General features: G+C 35.7%; 1 protein-coding gene and 3 long non-coding RNA genes across 6 annotated transcripts in view; 3 read left to right on the forward strand and 1 right to left on the reverse strand.

Moving 5' to 3' along the window:
* Positions 1-14851, forward strand: part of LOC105379986 (alpha-2A adrenergic receptor) — a 393199-nt gene that overhangs the window by 288629 nt on the left and 89719 nt on the right. The window lies entirely within an intron of this gene.
* Positions 5827-8673, reverse strand: LOC125490649. Its single transcript, XR_007267800.1, has 4 exons — positions 8532-8673; positions 8062-8195; positions 7575-7634; positions 5827-7235 (listed from the first exon to the last, which is right to left on the reverse strand). It is a non-coding gene; the product is annotated as an uncharacterized LOC125490649 (long non-coding RNA).
* On the forward strand, positions 6432-8352 carry LOC125490651. 2 transcript variants are annotated; one of them, XR_007267803.1, is made up of 3 exons: positions 6432-6571; positions 7588-7840; positions 8240-8352. It is a non-coding gene; the product is annotated as an uncharacterized LOC125490651 (long non-coding RNA). The 2 variants fall into 2 exon arrangements; XR_007267802.1 differs by having other exon boundaries at positions 7588-7709.
* Positions 11976-13865, forward strand: LOC125490650. The gene is made up of 2 exons (XR_007267801.1): positions 11976-12117; positions 12457-13865. It is a non-coding gene; the product is annotated as an uncharacterized LOC125490650 (long non-coding RNA).

The raw sequence follows: 14851 nt of genomic DNA on the forward strand, positions 1-14851 counted from the left end.
TTGTTTTAGTGTGAACAGATGTGTTGACTTTCTATTAAAAGTCACAACAACATGATCAACACATACTATCTTTATTTCAGGTGTAAAAGTCCATATCAGTATTCTAACTACAAAATGTAAAATTAAAAAATATAATGTATACTACTTGGGTATGACTATATACCCATTGAAGTACATAGATTAGTAGATATATCCTCACCCCTGCCTTACATCATGCCACACAAAGCTAACAAGCGGTGAAACGTACCGTGACTCGTCCACTCGAGAACACCCTGTGTATAGCTGAACTGTTACAGCGAATGCTTTCATAATGTCTGCTGTTGTGTGGAAAAAATCACCCTGTATCGTTAACTGTGGGGTACACGGATGATTCATTTTTTGAAATGGGATAGAATAGAATACTTAATTGATTTAACAGAACACAAATAAGAATTTATAGTGGATATTACGCAGTTGGCGGATAGGGATATTAGTTAATGAAAATAATAAATTATCGTATTTTGAAGAGAAGACGACCGAATGGCGTAGTGGTTAGTGACCTTGACTACTGAGCCGATGGTCCCGGGTTCGATTCCCGGCTGGGGCAGATATTTGTTTAAACACAGATATTTGTTCTCGGGTCTTGGATGTGCCCGTAAAATGGCAATAGGCCCGCCCCCTATTACATTGGGACTAACATAACACTCTGGCGAAAAGTGGGTGCAGCAATGCACCTCTGCCTACCCCGCAAGGGAGTACCTACATTAGTACAAGGCGTGAGTGCGTGTGTGAGTGCGTATTTTGAATTAGTTAGGTTGGAAGATTTGTGACTTTATTCATTGGTATAATGGTTGTCATTAGGTTGAACTTAAAACAGTTTCATAGCAAAATGCAAACAGGTTTTTGCCTCGTTTTTTTATGTGACACTCCATCTTGTACGTATATTTTTAATATTCTTTTCGTAACAATTTAAGTTCTAACTATAAGCTAAGCTTTCAGCAGCATTGTCGGTGCGGCCCTATTCATCTTAGTCGCGAACTAACAACTGGTGGCAGCTGTTCCTATTAAGTTGTCAACTTATCAGCCAATGGGAAGGCTTCTAAACCTTACCGTGATGGATGACGGAGAGTTTACTATTTTCTTTAGTTGAGAAAACTGATTTAATCGCGAGTAGCTGAGTTCAGAGGTGTAGTGTAGTTTTATTACCAGATTTAAGATCGAAAGGAGAGCTGACTGAATATCATTCTAGAGTCATCAGCGAATGACGATAAAACATGAGGTATTTATATATTTTAGACATAGACACATCATTTATTAACTCATAAAATACACATAACAAATACAAAACAACATTATCAGGTTCAGTTATAGTAAAAACAATAATGTACTTGTATATAACATACAACAGTAATGTAACATAAAATAACAGATAAGTTAATAATAACAATAATTGGTGTGTATCTCTATTTTGACATTGATATGATATGAATTTCGTAATGAAGCATCTAGCCGTAACACGCAGTAATGAATATCTCGAGTCACTGTAGTTGTAGGTTATAATTTATGTTAAACATAATTTTTGCCATAAATTCTTTGTAACGGTACATTTTTTTGGTTTAATAATATTAGGTAAAGTTCTACTAGGACAGTTTTTTATGTTGCTACCACAGCTATATGATACTTACTTTTTCTGCCCCATTCGTCTTTCCTTGCCACCAATCAAAACAAAAATATTGCTACAGTTAGTTAATGAAGTACCTACCTACTCGCACATTGAATACCAAACGCATCCCTACGATAAGGTTCCAACACCCGTACATTTCACCAGTATTCCGAATTCTACCGAAGTTAAACGGCCGGTCCGGTTTCAGCGGCTTTCAGCGACTTTCAGCGACTTTGCATAGAACTCGACCCAGCAAAGGGGTCACTCTATATCACAAAATACTAAGTTACGGAGCGCTGCTGCGCGAGCCACGACTCTATCTCGTTGTATTAAACGTGCCGATTGCACGACAGCTCTAGTTCGTTCGTTTCTCGTCAGTATAGAGTAACCCTCCAGAGTAATGTATGTAAAGTCGACGCGATGTGTTCTGCTCTTTAGTTTTGAATGTTAAAAAGTTCAACGTCGCTTCGAGGCTAACTGTACTTAATTGGACAGTTACATTCTGTCTCGCACAGTCTGTGCCACGACTCAGGAAGGAAAATGGTAATGATATAATTGTAAGAGAAAAATATTTTCACGCGTGTCTTTGTTTAAAAATTTAAACGCCATACCGCAAAAACTTAGATAGTTTTTAACAGATATTTAGCGGTGTCAAACGCTTTATAAATCGGCCAAATATGGTTTTAAATACTTGTTAAATACATTTTCAAGTTTGTGTGGCAATACAGTTAAGGTGTAAAATATAAAATTTATATATATTTCAATATCGTTCTATATAGTTCACTAATAAACCTTTGCCTTACAAAGAGAGTGCTCTACATTTAAGGATATACATACATACTTACATATTTATGCTCACGACTGTGGACCCCAAAGGGTTACTGAGAGGTGACTCGCAAGCGAAACACCCGTTGTACTGTACTAGTGTCGCCGTTGTCCAAACGCAAAACCCTTATAGATATAGGCTGGTAAATTATTAATTACTATAATATTGTGATAATTCGAATAGGTCAAAAGCTATTTTGAATGATATATGTGATGTAAGTACATTTATTATTTTATTATTGAAAAAAGTACCAAATTTGTTTTTTTTGACTAAATTAACATCTAAAACATCTTCATATATTACGGGTATAACATTTTGTTTGATGTTTTAACTTGTAAAGGGCCACTCATTTAGACTAATTTGAACTTTATGAAAAGGTAAAAGGGCGAGAAATTTCTTATATTAAGTGATTAAAGGGTATCTGCTAACAACTTTCTGGAAGCTTCACTTTGACTTTTATTGGTTTGATTACGTATAATAAAATCAACCGACCAAATGGCGTAGTGGTTAGTGACCCTGACTACTGAGCCGAAGGTCCCGATCGAATAGATATTTGTTCTCGGGTCTTGGATGTGCCCGTAAAATGGCAAGAGGCCCGCCCCCTTTGGGACTAACATAACACTCTGGCGAAAAGTGGGTGCAGCAATGCACCTCAGCCTACCCCGCAAGGGAGTACATTAGTACAAGGTGTGATTGTTTGTTTTTTTTTATATAAAAATATAGTGTGGAATTTTGTCAAATGAACTCGGATAACATGGAAAATTAAAAAAAATTGTCAGGTATAAAATATAAATTCAAAATATATTTATTTATAAACATGTAACATTATACAGATCTTATATTTATTTAACATCTAAAATACACTTTGCCTTCATTGGATCTGGTACTCTGTCTTTTAAACTAGGACAGGGTCCTGTATCTTAGAAGACAGTTTTCCAGTTACAGTAGCTTTGTAGGTTGATACGCGTGTATCATTTCATTAGCCTAAGTTGTTAATTATGTCAGTTATGAAAGATAAGCGATGCTTCTTAAGGATAATTAATTGCTAATGTAAAGTGGTGGTAAGGAGCTTGTCTAGGTGTACAATAGTAATAAAAATCAAAACTATACCTCTACAATAATATACATAAGTGATTTAATACTTCAATAGCCATCAAACACATATGCCAAACTTGTAACTTTGACCGTAACAACCAATATGAACAAGATTCGAACTGTTTATTTATTTAAAGAGTTGGCTAACTTCAACTATGTTTTACATATATTATGTACATAGTAATATATGATTTACCATCAACCTTTGCCGCAGTATCCTCTAGGGCTTAGACCCTGTTTTAACTAGGTTTCTAACTTTAGGACAAGGCTACTTTAGGTTGGATAAGGTATTCGTATTAATTTAACATAGTCGAAATTTGTCTGTGAACGTTTGTGATTTGCAGTTTTTTTTATTATTTTTTTATCAACGAGCCTATTTTTTATACAGGATGTTGCAAAAAGGGTATATTCAGCCGAAAGCTACATGTGCAGCATGGTATATCTAAACCCGAAAATGAAATCAGAATTTCAAAATTCCAGACTACTTTTTTTGCCTGTGGAGTCACATAGCGCTTGTAACCGGTATAGTAGACATATTATTATTATCCATAACGTATTTGACAGCGCTAAGTATAAAGTGTGTCTAATTTGTGGCAAGCCCGTTAAATTCTCGTCACAGATAGATAAAGGAAAAGGCTGTGTGTAGGCTTCGCCAGATTTCGTTTGCATGACTTGTGTAGCTTTTCTTTGGCAACAACCCAAAAACTACGGCCTGTGCTGAATTCCTGAAGTGAAGGAAACCATCTAGATATGTAAGGGTCTATACACACTCATTCATTCATTCATTTTGTTTAATTATCGCCCACCCAAAAAATTACAGCAGTACGTAAATGCTATAGCATATACTATATACTACACATGTGTACACTATGAACACTATGTGCCTACATGTACACTGCCTGGTAATTTCAGTTGTATCATATATCGGCACTGAAACTATGCTACGCCGTAGGCATCGTAGCAGTGCTAACCGCCGTGAACATAGCAGCAGAAGCAAATTTTTTGTATGAGTGAATTTGTTTTCATGATCATGAAGAAATAAGAAAAAGTAGCAAAATTCTGTTATCACTACATGCTAGGGGATGCTGCAATGAACCTATATACATATTACACATTTAACAGTGTGCTCGAAATTAGTCAAAATTATTAATTATAAGGACACTCAATACGGCCAAATATTATTCATGATTATGAAGAAATAAGAAAAAGTAGCAAAATTCTGTTATCACTACATGCTAGGGGATGCTGCAATTAACTTACTAACTACTATTACACCATTCAGAGTGCTCCGGCAGATTAATTACATTACAAGTTAATGTCATTCATTAAAAAAAAAATTACAACTAAATCTACCCACATGAGTGTGTAAATAACGGATAGACGATGGTAAATACATTATAAATCTATATATGTCATCTTTGTGTTTGCTCAATTGACTTCAAAATAATCAATCAAAGAGAAAGCGCCTGAATACATTGTACAGCAAATTGCGCAAAGAAGCCGTAAATTTATCGTGGTGTAATTAATCTCTCGGAGCACGTTGGTAAATGTGATATATGTCTATAAGTTCATTGAAATATTCTCTAGCATCTAGTGCTAAAAGAATTTGGGTAGATTTGCTTGTTCTTCAAAATCATGAAAAAATTGTCGCTCATATTTGCGGTTATGTCGCTATATAATGTAATTGTGACGTAATTAATCTCTCGGAGCACGTTAGTAAATGTGTTGTATGTCTATAAGTTCATTGAAGTATTCTCTAGCATGTAGTGCTAACAGTATCCCGCCACAATGGGTTATTTCTTCATAATCATGAAAAAATAGTCGCCCATATAGGAAAATATTATGTTATGTTAATCAAGTTAAAACTTGATAAGAACTAAATCTACCACTCATCGAGTGTATGTAATGGATAGACGATGGTATATAGATCGTAGCAATAACTACTTTATGTACGTATATGGTCAAGGGACTTCAAAATAATGAAAAGTGTAAGCATCTGAAATATGTATTAAGTAAGTTGTCGGCTGGGGAAGAAAGTGAAGGAATTTTTCACTAAAACAATTATCAGCACCTCAGCCCAGTTGGTTACAGCCTCGAACTAGATCCCTGTGGTCTGTGGATCGAATCTAACTAAAGCAACTAAAGACCTTTTTTCTTTTTTTTCTTTTAATGATGGTTACTTTTAAAAATACATACAGTAATGAATGTAACCAGTTATATTACAGACTTATTTTGGGTTCTTAATATGTAGGTAAATAAAAGATGCCAAGACAAATTTATTTTATTTTAAGTATACAAATCCACATTAGAAACTACATCAACACAATCATGTTAAATTATTTTATATTGTTATAAGTAGGTATGATTAAAATCACAATGATATTTCTAAATTTATTATTTATCAATCAGAATATGGATACAAGTAACAGTTAAAATCGATAGCTTGAATTATATCATAGCTCTTTTAAGTAAGAGCATACTTTATTAAATAAAACAGAATAAAATGTGATCTACTAATAAACCTAAACTTAAATAGAACCTATAAATATTAAAATATATATAAATAATATAATTGTTACGTTCACTTCACTCTCACTGCACTAACTCATTGTTACTACTACTCGACAACAGGTGTCGCTATTATTACCGCTACTCGGCAACAGATGGCGCCATGTGTCCAAAGAGTTAAAATAAATACAGCTGTTTTCATTTTTATAAACATACGTATTCTTTAGGGTTTTAATTTCTGTCTTGTTAAATATTCTGCTAATTCAATTATTAAACTACAATATTGGAAATAATTAGTACGCATGGCATTAATGAAGGTCAATGCGCATAGTCAAAACATTGCGCATTCGCATTCGAGTCGATCGACCTGCGAACGGAACGGAACTGTCAGTGCTAACAAGAGCCTCTTCGTTTCGTTGTGCTGTTTTTGGTGCTGAGTGTTTGTAAAAAGTTACTAGCTTTTGGTTTTGTTTTGGTGCTTGTGTACAATAGAATTACAGGTAAGTCAATACAAAACTTAATAGATAATATCCAATTTTTACATAGCATTGATAAGATCTTTGTAATTTCCCCCGGTTTAATTTTTGAGAAATGCCACATCAGTTTCGGCTATTGTGGTTATAAACAGTCATTCCCTTTCTTATATAACTGTCTCTGAATATGTAGGACTTGAGATATGTGTAGGAATTTGTTTACCTACGTTGTAAATGCTCCATCAATTCTGACTGTCCCTTTTAATTCCGTGCCTTATCATTAGCAAGCAATTTGTTCACCAACTATAAATACAGGCTACTCCCACTATTGTACCCATAGGTAGAAATACATTATAACAATAACATGCAATGATAAAAGATAGATAAATTATTTTTCATTATTACTTGCCTTATCTGGTAACCTGTATGATATATTTTGTTGATTATGTTTCTACCATTTCTTTTGGGATAGGTGTTGGTTTGTTTTATTTAACATGCTCTCGGTTTTATTTTCTAGTAACTGTTAAAATAAAACTTAGAGCTAAAAAGTTTTCTGGTAGTGATTCTAGGATTTTTAAAAAGTTGCCTATCCAGGTTGTCTGTTGATCAAAATCCATTTAGTAGTTTTGTCGTCACATTCGCTGGGTACTTCGACATGTCGGTGTTGCATCGTCATCTTCACCCAGGTGATCTGTTGGCAAGAAACGATACATTAATAAATAGGCGTGCCAAATAAATAACATTGCTGTGTGAACTAAAAACTATAAAAGTTTCAGTTTTCTCGCATACAAAGTGGCGCCTCTAGCGGAAACTATCATGAAACTTTTGACAGATAATCTATGCAGGTGACAGAAGAAAACAAAAAAATTTTCGTTTACGTAAATTGCAAAACCCGTACTAGAGGCCCTGATACAGGATGTGCTGCACCATGATTTTATTTATTTGGCTTTCCTATGCATTATGCTGGTCTTCAGTTTCAATATCATTTAAATGACTTTATTGTTTTAAAATAATGTATTTCTACACTTACCTTCTCATTATAGAGGCATGGCCCGGGGGCAGCGGCGGTATTCCCGAAAAAATAGGAAAGCTGAAATTTAGAAGAAAAAAAATATTAAATAAAGATATAAGAAGAGATGTAAGAAGGCAAGCTGACAATGGGATGGTATGTCTGCAAAGCCAATCATAAAGAACCAAATAAACTGCTTATGGGCTTATGGTTATATTAAACCGATTGCATGTATCTATATACAGCATGTATCATATTTGTTTTCTCAGCCTCACACTTTAACTCAGGTAAGTTCTGAAGCACATTTACTGATTCTACACTATGTTTGAATTCAATTTCATGAAATTGATTATTCAGTAGACTGTGAGGATCTACACCTCTTGACAGACAGTCAGCTGGATTTAATTCAGTAGGAATATAGTTCCCTTTTTCAGGTACCTGCTCACATTCCCAGAACATATCTATTTTCCTATTTAAAGACTCTGTTGAGACAGCCTCAGATACTGACTTGCAAAAGTTACTTGGTAGTGATGAACATCCCTCGCTGTTCAATGGTGCAGTGCCAGCAACAATGTAGCCGAACTGAGTGTTGTGTAGAAACAGCTGACCTGGTATCACTGGCAGTCTCTCACGCAGTAGGATCTGAAACATGATGTCACACCCAAGTAAAATATCTATATTTCTAGGTTCGCTGAAGCATCGGCAAGCTGAATGTGAGATGGTATGTTGATGTCCTGTACATTGACACGGAAATGAGGCATTGAAGATGTTATGTTGGGGACAATGCATGATAGAACAGTGAGTTTATAATCACTGTTGGCTGACTGGATAGCAAATCCAAAGTTTGAAATGTGATGAATTGATGATTAGAGATGAGAAAGCGTTTAAACTGAATAATGGTTAATTGATAAAGGATAATATGAAATATTATAATCATTATATCAAGATTTATAGTCATCAACAAAAACTAGGAAATACCTGGATCCTCCAATCTCCATTGGCCCACAGACATCGGCATGTTTATTACATCCAGGGGTCCACTGCTCCTTGCACCGTTGTGACCAAATGGCAGACGAGACTGCTTTCCTTCACAGAATACAGGCATAATAATAAGGCATTAGTTTTCTTCACTTGCTGCCAACTGATGATCTGCTTCGCCGCCATCTTGCCGCTATGATGGCATTTTTATGGCAATCTGTCGGGTGTGCCAACAATTTCTGCCAGTATCATGTAATGACATTGCATGTGTATTTATTTATATTGTAAATATTGATACCCCTGTTCTTGAAAACTTTACGAAATGTTATATTTAAGCTGTGAATTTTATTCTTAGCAGTGCTGCAAACCTTATATTGTTGACTGTGCTACTCTCTGCTCAAAAAAGCACTTCCTAGCTCGGTACTATTGTAGTTTACTGCAAGATCTATCAACTTTGTCTTCACTACGTCATAATGTACTCTGTAACTACGTCACCCGTAATGGTGATTCCCGAATTTTCTATTACCATTATCATAGGGAAGTATTTTTTGGCAAACCCGCTAGTATTAGGCATCCAATCCACTCGTCATCCACTTTAAAACCTGTTCCAGACAATTTCTACGCCGCGCCGTTTCCATTATTAGATTAGCGTCACATAACTAATTCATAATTAATAAATAAGGTTGTCTGGTAGAGATTGCTATAAGCAATAAGGCCGCCTTTTTAATCTGTTTTTATTTTTAAGTTTAATTTTGTATGTTGATCTATTTTGGTGCAAATAAAGAGTATTGTATTGTATTGTATAATTCGTCATTGACTCGCTGGTGTCCAGACGAATTGATTTCAGGTTTCGCAATAAAGTTATTCTTCGAGAGAATCCGGAATCGTCGAACATAGTTCTCGACATCAGAACCATTAGGGCCGATGTAAAATTTTTGCGAAAATCACTTTTTTAAAGATCCTTCTTTCTTTTAGTCTAACACACGTATCTCTATCTCTTTTTGTTCAAAACTTCATTTTCCTAAAAGTGGTCGCATATCCACAGTACACTGGAACCATACGGACTTTTTATAATTTCAGACGTTATGGCTGTACAAATATGAAAATAATGTTATTTTATATACGGTCGGTTGTAAACAACAGTTCAAAAATACCTGAAAATAGTTCGTCCCATATCAATAACGTACCCTTTTGTCCAACTAAATATTACTTATATGCGGTCAAATTTTCACGTCAGACCTTATGGTTCGAAACACATTCAGTTAAGTTCATACAACCCCGAACGGCCCTCAGAGTCAGGTTCTGCTGTAGCTGGAGCTTCTTGCAGTTGGTCATCGAGCATAGTGCGTACCACGCCGGAGCAGCGTAGGTAATACGGAAACGCATGTATGTTTTAAAGATCCTCAGCTTCTTGCGCAGGGGGAGTCGGGAAGCCAACATGGGACAGAGCATAGCCCGTGCGGCCTTCGCCTAGTAGACTGAGTTGACCGCTTGCACACTCATGGTGAGCGTGCGCTCGATCGCCACCCCCAGGTACTTGACTGAGACGAAATGACTTCGGAGTTGCAGCTTCTTAGCCAGGTGCGGCGGACAACATCTCGGTGCCCACGTTGCCCACCACTTTTCCAGCCATTCCGGCAGGTGATCCAGTTTTGATACGGCCAGGTTTTCGCCGCCTTCTTGTTTTCCGAGTTTCGCATTAAAGTCTCCCATCACCACCGTGAAATTAGTAGTGAACTTACGCAGGGCAGACGATATATATCTGTCTGTCTGTCTGTCTGTCTGTCTGTCTGTCTGTCTGTCTGTTACTCTTTCACGCCAAAACTACTGAACGGATTTGAATGAAATTTGGTATACATACGGTTTAGACCCTGGGAAAGAACATAGGCTACTTTTTATCCCGGAATTCCCACGGGAAAACTTTTTAAGGCGAAGCGAAGCGCGCGGGAACAGCTAGTTCAAAATAAAAGCAATGGATGATCATAGCCAAGTTGACGTGGTCTACACAGACTTCGAAAAGGCTTTCGATCGTGTGGACCACGTCATACTGCTGCGTAAGTTACGGCACCTTGGCATACACGGCGATCTCCTTCGATGGGTGGAGTCATACCTCTCAAACAGATCTCAGGCAGTTGTCGTGGGAGGTTACAAATCTGACTTTGTGCAAATCCCCTCCGGAGTTCCCCAGGGATCTCATTTAGGGCCACTCTTTTACAACGTCTACCTGTACGATATCTACACATGCTTTTTACACTCGAAATTCCTTATGTACGCAGATGACACAAAGATTTTCTTGGACATAAAAACTGAAGCTAACTGTCATAACTTACAGGCCGATTTGAATCGATTGTCAGTATACTACGAAACAAATAGGATTAAAGTTAATGTTAATAAATGTCAAACTATATCATTTTCTCGTAAACGTGCCCCGATTAAATTTCCTTATAGCCTACAAAATACTATTATAGATAAAACAGATTTGGTGAGAGATTTGGGTGTATACTTCGACAGTAAACTACTAATGGATCAACACATAGATATAATCACAGACAAAGCTTACAAAAACCTGGGCTTTGTTATACGAGCATGTAAGCCTATCAAAGATATTGACAGTATCAAAATGGTATATAACGCTTATGTCCGTAGCATTCTCGAATATGCCTCCTGTATCTGGACTCCCCAGTATATCACGTACGATCACCAAATAGAAAGGATCCAGAAAAAGTTTATGAACCATCTTAACTACAAGTCCCGGAAGTATTTTGATTCCTATGAGAGTAGTTGTCATCACTTCAACATGCAGACCCTTAATAATCGTCGTATCGTATCGGACATGATGTTCCTTCACGACGTGCTGCGCAGCCGCGTGGACTGCCCACCGCTGCTGCGGGAGGTGGGGCTGGCGGCGCCCGCGCGCCGCACGCGCCACACTCCGCTGCTGCATGTTCCGCTTTGTCGGACTAACTACGCACAGAACACGGTGTTGACTAGAATAACCCGGACATATAATAAACACTTCAGTGAATTAGACTTATTTGACCTCTCAAAACCGTCCTTTAAAAATAAAGTTAACTCTCTTGTGAGCACAAAATTATAGATTACCTATAATGCATATTATTTACCTAATAAATTGATAAAGTAGTTATATTGCATTTATTTATATATATTTTTATAAAAATCATATTATATAATATTTACCCCCCCCCCCCCCCTTTCCCACCTATCCTATAAGCAAGCTGCGATTAATTTTACCTAACCTACGTTTGTAACTAGTAATTAAAAGAATAAGATGTAAACCTAGGCACAAAGTACCTACACTAATTTGTTAAATAAATAAAAATTAATAATAAAACTAACTTCTACACATAATATATACATGCAATCGGTTTAATATAACCATAAGCCCATAAGCAGTTTATTTGGTTCTTTATGATTGGCTTTGCAGACATACCATCCCATTGTCAGCTTGCCTTCTTACATCTCTTCTTATATCTTTATTTAATATTTTTTTTCTTCTAAATTTCAGCTTTCCTATTTTTTCGGGAATACCGCCGCTGCCCCCGGGCCATGCCTCTATAATGAGAAGGTAAGTGTAGAAATACATTATTTTAAAACAATAAAGTCATTTAAATGATATTGAAACTGAAGACCAGCATAATGCATAGGAAAGCCAAATAAATAAAATCATGGTGCAGCACATCCTGTATCAGGGCCTCTAGTACGGGTTTTGCAATTTACGTAAACGAAAATTTTTTTGTTTTCTTCTGTCACCTGCATAGATTATCTGTCAAAAGTTTCATGATAGTTTCCGCTAGAGGCGCCACTTTGTATGCGAGAAAACTGAAACTTTTATAGTTTTTAGTTCACACAGCAATGTTATTTATTTGGCACGCCTATTTATTAATGTATCGTTTCTTGCCCACAGATCACCTGGGTGAAGATGACGATGCAACATCGACATGTCGAAGTACCCAGCGAATGTGACGACAAAACTACTAAATGGATTTTGATCAACAGACAACCTGGATAGGCAACTTTTTAAAAATCCTAGAATCACTACCAGAAAACTTTTTAGCTCTAAGTTTTATTTTAACAGTTACTAGAAAATAAAACCGAGAGCATGTTAAATAAAACAAACCAACACCTATCCCAAAAGAAATGGTAGAAACATAATCAACAAAATATATCATACAGGTTACCAGATAAGGCAAGTAATAATGAAAAATAATTTATCTATCTTTTATCATTGCATGTTATTGTTATAATGTATTTCTACCTATGGGTACAATAGTGGGAGTAGCCTGTATTTATAGTTGGTGAACAAATTGCTTGCTAATGATAAGGCACGGAATTAAAAGGGACAGTCAGAATTGATGGAGCATTTACAACGTAGGTAAACAAATTCCTACACATATCTCAAGTCCTACATATTCAGAGACAGTCATATAAGAAAGGGAATGACTGTTTATAACCACAATAGCCGAAACTGATGTGGCATTTCTCAAAAATTAAACCGGGGGAAATTACAAAGATCTTATCAATGCTATGTAAAAATTGGATATTATCTATTAAGTTTTGTATTGACTTACCTGTAATTCTATTGTACACAAGCACCAAAACAAAACCAAAAGCTAGTAACTTTTTACAAACACTCAGCACCAAAAACAGCACAACGAAACGAAGAGGCTCTTGTTAGCACTGACAGTTCCGTTCCGTTCGCAGGTCGATCGACTCGAATGCGAATGCGCAATGTTTTGACTATGCGCATTGACCTTCATTAATGCCATGCGTACTAATTATTTCCAATATTGTAGTTTAATAATTGAATTAGCAGAATATTTAACAAGACAGAAATTAAAACCCTAAAGAATACGTATGTTTATAAAAATGAAAACAGCTGTATTTATTTTAACTCTTTGGACACATGGCGCCATCTGTTGCCGAGTAGCGGTAATAATAGCGACACCTGTTGTCGAGTAGTAGTAACAATGAGTTAGTGCAGTGAGAGTGAAGTGAACGTAACAATTATATTATTTATATATATTTTAATATTTATAGGTTCTATTTAAGTTTAGGTTTATTAGTAGATCACATTTTATTCTGTTTTATTTAATAAAGTATGCTCTTACTTAAAAGAGCTATGATATAATTCAAGCTATCGATTTTAACTGTTACTTGTATCCATATTCTGATTGATAAATAATAAATTTAGAAATATCATTGTGATTTTAATCATACCTACTTATAACAATATAAAATAATTTAACATGATTGTGTTGATGTAGTTTCTAATGTGGATTTGTATACTTAAAATAAAATAAATTTGTCTTGGCATCTTTTATTTACCTACATATTAAGAACCCAAAATAAGTCTGTAATATAACTGGTTACATTCATTACTGTATGTATTTTTAAAAGTAACCATCATTAAAATAAAAAAAAGAAAAAAAAAGATCTTTAGTTGCTTTAGTTAGATTCGATCCACAGACCACAGGGATCTAGTTCGAGGCTGTAACCAACTGGGCTGAGGTGCTGATAATTGTTTTAGTGAAAAATTCCTTCACTTTCTTCCTTAGCCGACAACTTACTTAATACATATTTCAGATGCTTACACTTTTCATTATTTTGAAGTCCCTTGACCATATACGTACATAAAGTAGTTATTGCTACGATCTATATACCATCGTCTATCCATTACATACACTCGATGAGTGGTAGATTTAGTTCTTATCAAGTTTTAACTTGATTAACATAACATAATATTTTCCTATATGGGCGACTATTTTTTCATGATTATGAAGAAATAACCCATTGTGGCGGGATACTGTTAGCACTACATGCTAGAGAATACTTCAATGAACTTCTAGACATACAACACATTTACTAACGTGCTCCGAGAGATTAATTACGTCACAATTACATTATATAGCGACATAACCGCAAATATGAGCGACAATTTTTTCATGATTTTGAAGAACAAGCAAATCTACCCAAATTCTTTTAGCACTAGATGCTAGAGAATATTTCAATGAACTTATAGACATACATCACATTTACCAACGTGCTCCGAGAGATTAATTACACCACGATAAATTTACGGCTTCTTTGCGCAATTTGCTGTACAATGTATTCAGGCGCTTTCTCTTTGATTGATTATTTTGAAGTCAATTGAGCAAACACAAAGATGACATATATAGATTTATAATGTATTTACCATCGTCTATCCGTTATTTACACACTCATGTGGGTAGATTTAGTTGTAATTTTTTTTTTAATGAGTGACATTAACTTGTAATGTAATTAATCTGCCGGAGCACTCT

Source organism: Plutella xylostella, chromosome 26 (assembly GCF_932276165.1).
Source record: "Plutella xylostella chromosome 26, ilPluXylo3.1, whole genome shotgun sequence".
Lineage (NCBI taxonomy): Eukaryota > Metazoa > Arthropoda > Insecta > Lepidoptera > Plutellidae > Plutella > Plutella xylostella.